This window comes from Meriones unguiculatus, chromosome X, assembly GCF_030254825.1.
Source record: "Meriones unguiculatus strain TT.TT164.6M chromosome X, Bangor_MerUng_6.1, whole genome shotgun sequence".
In the NCBI taxonomy this organism is placed as follows: Eukaryota; Metazoa; Chordata; class Mammalia; order Rodentia; family Muridae; genus Meriones; species Meriones unguiculatus.
In genome coordinates this window covers 31431481-31440483 of record NC_083369.1, presented here as the reverse complement: position 1 = coordinate 31440483, position 9003 = coordinate 31431481, and positions in this window count along the sequence as shown.

Below are 9003 nucleotides of genomic sequence, written 5' to 3'. Positions count from 1 at the left end.
ATCAAAAACTCAAGTGACAACACATGCTGGAGAGGTTGTGGAGAAAGGGAAACCTTCTCCACTGCTGGTGGGAATGTAAACTTGTACAACCACTCTGGAAATCAATCTGGCGCTTTCTCAGACAACTAGGAATAGTGCTTCCTCAAGATCCAGCCATACCACTACTGGGCATATATCCAAAAGAGGCTCAAGTACACAAAAAGGACATTTGCTCAACCATGTTTGTAGCAGCTTTATTTGTAATAGCCAGAAGCTGGAAACAACCCAGATGCCCCTCAACTGAAGAATGGATGCAGAAATTGTGGTACATCTACACAATGGAATATTACTCAGCAATGAAAAATAAGGAAATCATGAAATTTGCAGGTAAATGGTGGGATCTGGAAAGGATCATCCTGAGTGAGTTGTCCCAGAAGCAAAAAGACACACATGGTATATACTCACTCATATAGACATACAACATAGGACAAACCCACTAAAACCTGTGCATCTAAAGAAACTAAGCAAGAGAGAGGACCCTAACTAAAACGTCCAATCCCCATCCAGAAAGGCAAAGAGGATGGACATCAGAAGAAGAAGAAAACAGGAAACAACCTAGGAACCTACCACAGAGGGCCTCTGAAACCCTCTGCCCTTCAGACTATCAAAGCAGATGCTGAGCCGGATGGGCAACTGTTGGGCAGGTGAACGGAATTTTAGGTAAGAACTGGGAAATAGTAAGAGCTGGAGAGGACAGGGTCTCCACAAGGAGAGCAACAGAACAAGAAAATTTGAACATAGGGAACTTTCCAGAGACTCATACTCCAACCAAGGAGTATTCATGGAGATAACCTAGAACCCCTGCACAGATGTAGCCCAGGGCAGTTCAGAGTCCAATTGGGTTGCATAGTAATGTGAAGAGGGACTGCCTCTGATGTAATCTGATTGGCCTGCTCTTTGATCACCTTTCTCTGGGGGGGGGAGCAGCCTTACCAGGCCACAGTAGAGGACAATACAGCCACTTTTGATGTGAACTGACAGACTAAGATCAGAAAGGAGAGGAGAACCTCCCCTATTAGTGGACTTGGGGAGTGGCATGCAAGCAGAGGGAGGAGGGAGGGTGGGATTGGGAGGAGAGGAGGGAGGGGCTTATGGGGGGATGCAGAATGAATAAAGTGTAATTGATGAAAAATTTAAGAAAAAAGGGAAAAAATAATTTAAGAACCTTAAATGACTTTCAAAATTGGAGAAAAACATGGAGTTAGTCAATTGGCATGGAGCACGTCTCACCCCTGGGGGCAATGGTCTCCTGAACCTACTCAGACCTCGGACACCACCACTGCTAGCTCTAGAACTGACGCAGGATGTTCCAACAAGGGGTTAAGGCTTCTCATAATATTTCCTATAAGCCCACACCTGTTTGTCTATATCCCCCATTTTTATTCATTATTAGCCAGATAGAGCCAAGTAATTGTGGTAATGATACTTGCTTTTTTGCCCAATGCTGGAATGCTAGTAAATTTAGGTATGCCCTGGTTACTCGCATGCCTCACTGGGTGCCTGTGCCCATTGATGCCCCTCACGCTATGACTCTCTTCAGACAGAAAAGGGATCTTGGAACTACAACCACCATTGTTACTACCATCTCATTGACGGCTGTTGGAGCTACCACCAGGGCATCAGCCATGAGTCATACTGGGCAGACTGCTCAGACCCTGAATAATCATTTAGCCAATGTAGCTCATGCCTTAGTTGTACATAAAGGAATTAATGCTCAACTAAAAGGAAGCTTGATGGTGTTCAATCAGAGGATTGACCTCTTGCAGGAGCAAATTGATACCCTATGGCAAATCGCTCAACCTGGCTGTCAATGAAAGTATGCTGGACTTTGTGTCACTAGCATACAACATGAGAATTTTTTCCTGTGCTGCAAATCTGTCTAAACAATTGTCGAGCTATATTTTAGGTAATTGGACTGGAGAATTCGATACTACGATGGAGCAGCTGAGAGTGGCCATTGTCACAGTAAATTCTACCGGAGTGGACGCAGGACTAGCCACAGGATTATCAACATGGATTGCTGCAGCCATGAATCATCTGAAGGAATGGGCGGGCATGGGAGTGTTAGCAGGCCTTCTGGTGTTGGTCTCCTTGGTTTGCCTGTGGTATATATGCAAGATTAGAGTCTCACAACAGTGTGATGCAGCCATGATCATTCAGGCCTTTACAACCATTGAAGCAGGACATTCTCCCCAAGCATGGTTGGATACCATAAAAAGCTAAAATGATACGCTCAGGATGAGAGGCTAAGCACTGCACTCAGGGTCAGCCGCTTTGGACCCAGAGAAGAGCATGTCTGATTGCATGCGGGTTGATGCCCCAGGTCCCGCCTCTGAGAAAAAGGTATCGGACGGGTCTGATGCTCTTTGGGTGGATGACACCTAAATGAACATCGGTACAAAGTCCCAATTTATTTCTAATATCAGAGATCAGACCTCTACTCTTGCCTGATGCGTCTAAAACAAAAAGGGGGAACTGTAGAGAGCTGCGGAATGCTATGCCTTAAAGATGGAGCTGGTTTCCGCCTTCCACCTTCCCGATGGTGAGTGCTCTCTGTCACGAACAACTCCACATTTGGCTAAGGCTGAGGATCTGGCTTGCTTCCATGTATGTGGACCTATCTGCATTGCCCCCGTGGCACGCCTGGGTTGGCTACCCAGAGGCTATTTAAGCTGTGGGCTTGCTTTTCCCGGGGTCCGAGGATTGTTCAATGTTCCTGAATAAACTGCATTGAAAAAAAAAAAGACACAGATTAACAGAATGGATACATAAACAAAACCCAGCAATCTGTTGCATACAAGAAACACACCTAAGGTACAAAGATAGACATTACCTGAGGGTAAAGGGTTGGAAGACGACTTTCCAAGCAAATGGACGCAAGAAGCAAGCAGGAGTAGCCATTCTAATATCTGATAAAATAGACTTTCAACAAAAATTAATAAAAAGAGATGGGGAAGGACACTTCATACTCATCAAGGGAAAATTCCACCAGGAAGACATCACAATCCTTAACATCTATGCCCCAAATACAAGGGCACCCACATTTGTGAAAGAAACATTGATAAAATTTAAAGCACATATAGATCCCCACACATTAATAGTGGGAGACTTCAACACCCCCCTCTCAACAAAGGACAGGTCAACAAAACAGAAATTAAACAAAGAAACAGTATCTCTGACAGAGGTCATGAATCAAATGGAACTAACAGACATTTACAGAACTTTACACCCAAACACAAAAGAATTTACCTTCTTCTCAGCACCTCATGGAACGTTCTCCAAAATAGACCATAGAGTGGGTCACAAAGCAAGCCTCAACAGATACAGTAGGATTGAAAAAATCCCATGTATCTTGTCTGATCATCATGGAATAAAGCTGGATCTCAACAATAACAAAAATAACAAAAAGCCTACACACACATGGAAACTGAACAACTTGTTACTAAATGACAGCTGGGTCAGGGAAGAAATAAAGAAGTTACAGTCTTTCTAGAAATCAATGAAAATGAAGACACAACATACCCAAACTTGTGGGACACAATGAAAGCAGTGCTAAGAGGAAAGTTCATAGCACTAAGTGCCTTCAAGAAGAAATTCGAGACAGCTCATTCAAGCACCCTCATGGCTCACTTAAAAACCCTAAAAAAAGAAGAAGCAGACACACCAAGAAGGACGGCTGGAAATAATCAAACTCAGGGCTGAAATCAATCAATTGGAAGCAAATAAAACAATTCAAAGAATCAATGAAACCAAGAGCTGGTTCTTTGAGAAAATCAACAAGATCGACAAACCCTTATCCAGGCTAACTAAAAGGCAGAGAGACACCACCCAAATCAACAAAATCAGAAATGAAAAGGGGGATATAACTACAGACACTGAGGAAATCCAAACAATCATTAGGACTTACTTCAAAAGTCTATATGCCACAAAATTTGAAAATCTAAATGAAATGGACAATTTTCTTGATCGATTTGACTTACCAAACCTGAATCAGGACCAGGTAAATCAACTAAATAATCCTATATCCCCCAAAGAAATAGAAGCGGTCATCAAAAGTCTCCCATCCAAAAAAAGCCCAGGACCAGATGGCTTCAGCGCAGAATTCTAACAGACCTTCAAAGAAGAGCTAACACCAATTCTCTTCAAACTATTCCACAAAATAGAAACAGAAGGAATATTACCAAATTCATTCTATGAAGCTACAGTCATCTTGGTACCTAAACCTCACAAAGACTCAACAAAGTAAGAGAATTTCCGGCCAATCTCCCTTATGAACATTGATGCAAAAATACTTAATAAAATACTTGCAAACCGAATCCAAGAACACATCAAAGATATCATCCACTATGACCAAGTAGGCTTCATCCCAGGTATGCAGGGGTGGTTCAATATACGGAAATCCATCAATGTGATCCACCATATTAACAAACTGAAAGAAAAAAACCACATGATAATCTCCCTAGATGCTGAAAAAGCCTTTGACAAAATCCAACATCCATTCATGTTCAAAGTATTGGAGAGATCAGGGATACAAGGCACATATCTAAACATAGTAAAGGCAATATACAGCAAGCCTATAGCCAACATCAAACTGAACGGAGAGAAACTTAAAGCAATCCCACTGAAATCAGGGACAAGACAAGGCTGCCCACTCTCTCCATATCTCTTCAACATAGTGCTGGAAGTCCTTGCTAGAGCAATAAGACAGTTGAAGGAGATCAAGGGGATACAAATTGGAAAGGAAGAAGTCAAATTATCACTATTTGCAGATGATATGATAGTATACATGAGTGACTCCAAAAACTCTACCAGGTAACTCCTACAGCTGATAAACACCTTCAGCAAAGTGGCCGGAGACAAAATTAACTCAAAAAAATCAGTAGCCCTCCTGTATACAAAAGACAAAAGGGCTGAGAAAGAAATTAAGGAAACAACACCCTTCACAATAGCCACAAATGACATAAGGTACCTCGGAGTAACCCTAACCAAGGAAGTCAAAGACTTGTATGAAAAAAATTTCAAATCTCTGAAGAAAGAATTAGAAGAAGATATGAGAAGATGGAAAGATCTCCCATGCTCATGGCTTGGCAAGATTAACATAGTAAAAATGGCCATCTTACCAAAAGCAATCTACAGATTCAATGCAATGTCCATCAAATTACCAACACAATTCTTTACAGACCTGGAAAGAAAAATTCTCAGCTTCATATGGAATAACAAGAAACCCAGAATTGCTAACACAATCCTCTACAATAAAAGATCTTCTGGAGGTATCTCCATCCTTGATCTTAAGTTGTACTATAGAGCAACAGTGTTAAAAACTGCATGGTACTGGCATAGAAACAGAATGGTGGATCAATGGAACCGAACAGAGGACCCAGAAATAAACCCACACACTTATGGACACCTGATCTTTGACAAAGGCACCAAAACCATACAATGGAAAAAAGATAGCATCTTTTACAAATGGTGCTGGTCTAACTGGATGTCTACATGTAGAAAAATGAAAATAGATCCATACTTATCACCCTGCACAAAACTGAAGTCCAAGTGGATCAAAGACCTCAACATAAAACCAGACACATTAAATCAGCTTGAAAAAAAATTGGGAAATACCCTAGAACTCATTGGTACAGGGGAAACTTCCTGAACAGAACACCAACAGCACAGGCTCTAAGAGCAACAGTCAATAAATGGAACCTCATGAAACTGAAAAGCTTCTGCAAAGCAAAGGACACCGTCATCAAAACAAAGCAACCACCTACAGATTGGGAAAGAATCTTCACCAATCCTTTATCTGACAGAGGACTCATATCCAGTATATATAAAGAACTAAAGAAGCTGAAAAGCAGCAAACCAAGTAATCCACTTAAAAAATGGGGAACAGAGCTAAACAGAGAATTCTCTGTAGAGGAATACCGAATGGCAGAGAAGCACTTAAAGAAATGCTCAACCTCACTAGCCATTAGGGAAATGCAAATCAAAACAACCCTGAGATTTCAACCTTACACCCATAAGAATGGCCAAGATCAAAAACTCAAGTGACAACACATGCTGGAGAGGTTGTGGAGAAAGGGGAACCCTTCTGCACTGCTGGTGGGAATGTAAACTTGTATAACCACTCTGGAAATCAATCTGGCGCTTTCTCAGACAACTAGGAATAGTGCTTCCTCAAGATCCAGCCATACCACTACTGGGCATATATCCAAAAGAGGCTCAAGTACACAAAAAGGACATTTGCTCGACCATGTTTGTAGCAGCTTCGTTTTTAATAACCAGAAGCTTGAAACAAACCAGATGCCCCTCAACTGAAGAATGGATGCAGAAATTGTGGTACATCTACACAATGGAATATTACTCAGCAATGAAAAATAAGGAAATCATGAAATTTGCAGGTAAATGGGATCTGGAAAGGATCATCCTGAGTGAGTTGTCCCAGAAGCAAAAAGACACACATGGTATATACTCACTCATATAGACATACAACATAGGACAAACCCACTAAAATCTGTGTATCTAAAGAAACTAAGCAAGAGAGAGGACCCTAACAAAAATGTCCAATCCCCATCCGGAAAGGCAAAGAGGATGGACATCAGAAGAAGAAGAAAACAGGGAACAACCTAGAAACCTACCACAGAGGGCCTTTGAAAGCCTCTGCCCTTCAGACTATCAAAGCAGATGCTGAGTCTGATGGCCAACTGTTGGGCAGAGTGAGTGGAATTTTATGTAAGAACTGGGAAATAGTAAGAGCTGGAGAGGACAGGGTCTCCACAAGGAGAGCAACAGAACAAGAAAATTTGAACACAGGGAACTTCCCAGAGACTCATACTCCAACCAAGGACTATTCATGGAGAAACCCAGAACCCCTGCTCAGATGTAGCCCAGGGCAGTTCAGAGTCCAATTGGGTTACATAGTAATGTGAAGAGGGACTGCCTCTGACATAATCTGATTGGCCTGCTCTTTGATCACCTCCCCCTGTGGGGGAGCAGCCTTACCAGGCCATAGTAGAGGACAATGCAGCCCCTTTTGATGTGAACTGATAGACTAAGATCAGAAAGGATAGGAGAACCTCCCTATCAGGGGAATTAGGGAGTGGCATCCAAGCAGAGGGAGGAGGGAGGGTGGGATTGGGAGGAGAGGAGGGAGGGGCTTATGGGAGGATGCAGAATGAATAATGTGTAATTGATGAAAAATTAAAAAAAAATCTTATCAGTATCCTATTTGACATGAATGACATCAAATCAATGCTTTTGCCTACCTAATGACTTTCTATTTTTACTGCCCTTAAAAGCTAGACTATGGAGGGAACAAGATGGTAGCACCAGGAGAACACTGCGTCTGAGGAGCAGGACAACATTTTCTGTACAGTGACTAGGAGACTGAACTCTGGGCCCTAAAACAACAACGGTCATGTTTCCCAGGTGAGAGAAAACCCACACGGCATGGGAATCAGTCGGGTCCACTCTCAGGTCCCCCAGCCAGAACCTGGAAGAGATCCTGGGTCCCGAAAGCAATAGGTCGCAGGACCAGAGCCACAGGCTTGCATGTCCCGATCACCTTCCCAGGCTGAACAGTGGACACAAAAACACCAGAGACTGGAAGTTCCATTTGCAAGAAAAAGCCATGGGGAAAGAAGGCAGTGGGACTGGCCGAGGGTCACCCAGTCCTTCCCTGGAAAAAGTCTCGCAGACCAGCGGGTATGAGCCACCATCACTGAACTGGGCTCAAGCCGCCAGCATAGAGAGGGGCTGCATGCCCAGCTCTCTGGCACAGATGGAGCTGTGCCCCCCAGTGCAATAGAGACTGGGAATTCCTGTCCGGAGAGGGCCCCACAGAGAAGGAAGGAAACAGTGCTGACTTGGGTCACCCAGGATTTGCCTGGGGAAGTTCTTGCAGACCTGCAGGTACAAGCCTCCATCATTGAACTGGGCCCAAGCCTGGAGCACAGAGAGTTGTTGGGTGTCCATCTCTCCGACACAGACAGAGCTGTGTGCCCCAGGGCAACAGAGACTAGGAGTTCCCTTTGGGAGTAAACCCCACAGGGACGGAAGGAAATGGGGACCCGAATTAGGTCATCCAGTATATCCCTGGGAAAGGTCCTGCAGACTAGCAGGTAGGCGCTGCCAGCCAAGAGACCTGCTTTGTATCAACTATTCCTCATAGACAGAACTGTACGCCCCAGGACACCAGAGACTTGGAGTTACTGTCAGGAGAAATCCTCAGAGGGAACGAAGCAAAGGGGACGGACTTAGGCCACCCAGTATATCCCTGGAAAAGGTCTCGCAGACTGGCCCATCCCAGGGAACTGCTGTGGACCAGATAGCCTGCTGTTACCAGGAGAGTGGTAATCACCCGCTACAGATTACCACTTGGGTACTGGGGTAAAGAGCCCCAACCTCAGACCTACAAAAGCTCGGGATCCCCAAAATAAACCCCCAGATACTGCTCCAAGGGGCAACCAGTTATCCCTAACAAAACTGACCAAACCAAGGGACACACAGGTTACAGCAGCAGATCACTAAATATACAGCAAGAAACTCAGAAGCAGGACAGCTGTCTTCAGGACTTCTGTGGGTGAGAGGAGAGCCCTCTCGACTAACAAGGACCACAGTTACCACTTACGTCTCTATGCGTGAGGTGAGCTGTGACAATTCCTGAAAAACAACAGCCATACAGTGACTATACCCAAAAAGCTGAGGAGGCTTCCTTCAGGAAAAACCATCTTCCTGCCAAGGGGATTCTCTCCACCACAGGATTCCAGGAACCACCAGAAACTAACTCCAAACACGTACGATAGCCCAATAGGTAGAGGCCAGTGTAAAAGCTCAACCAACAAAAGACAGAGCAATATGGCATCTCCAGAATCCGGTTATCCAGGGGCAAGTAGACCTGGACACCCCAACATAAATGAAATTCAAGAAGATGACTAACATCTATGCTCATGAAGAGGATACCATCGGAAA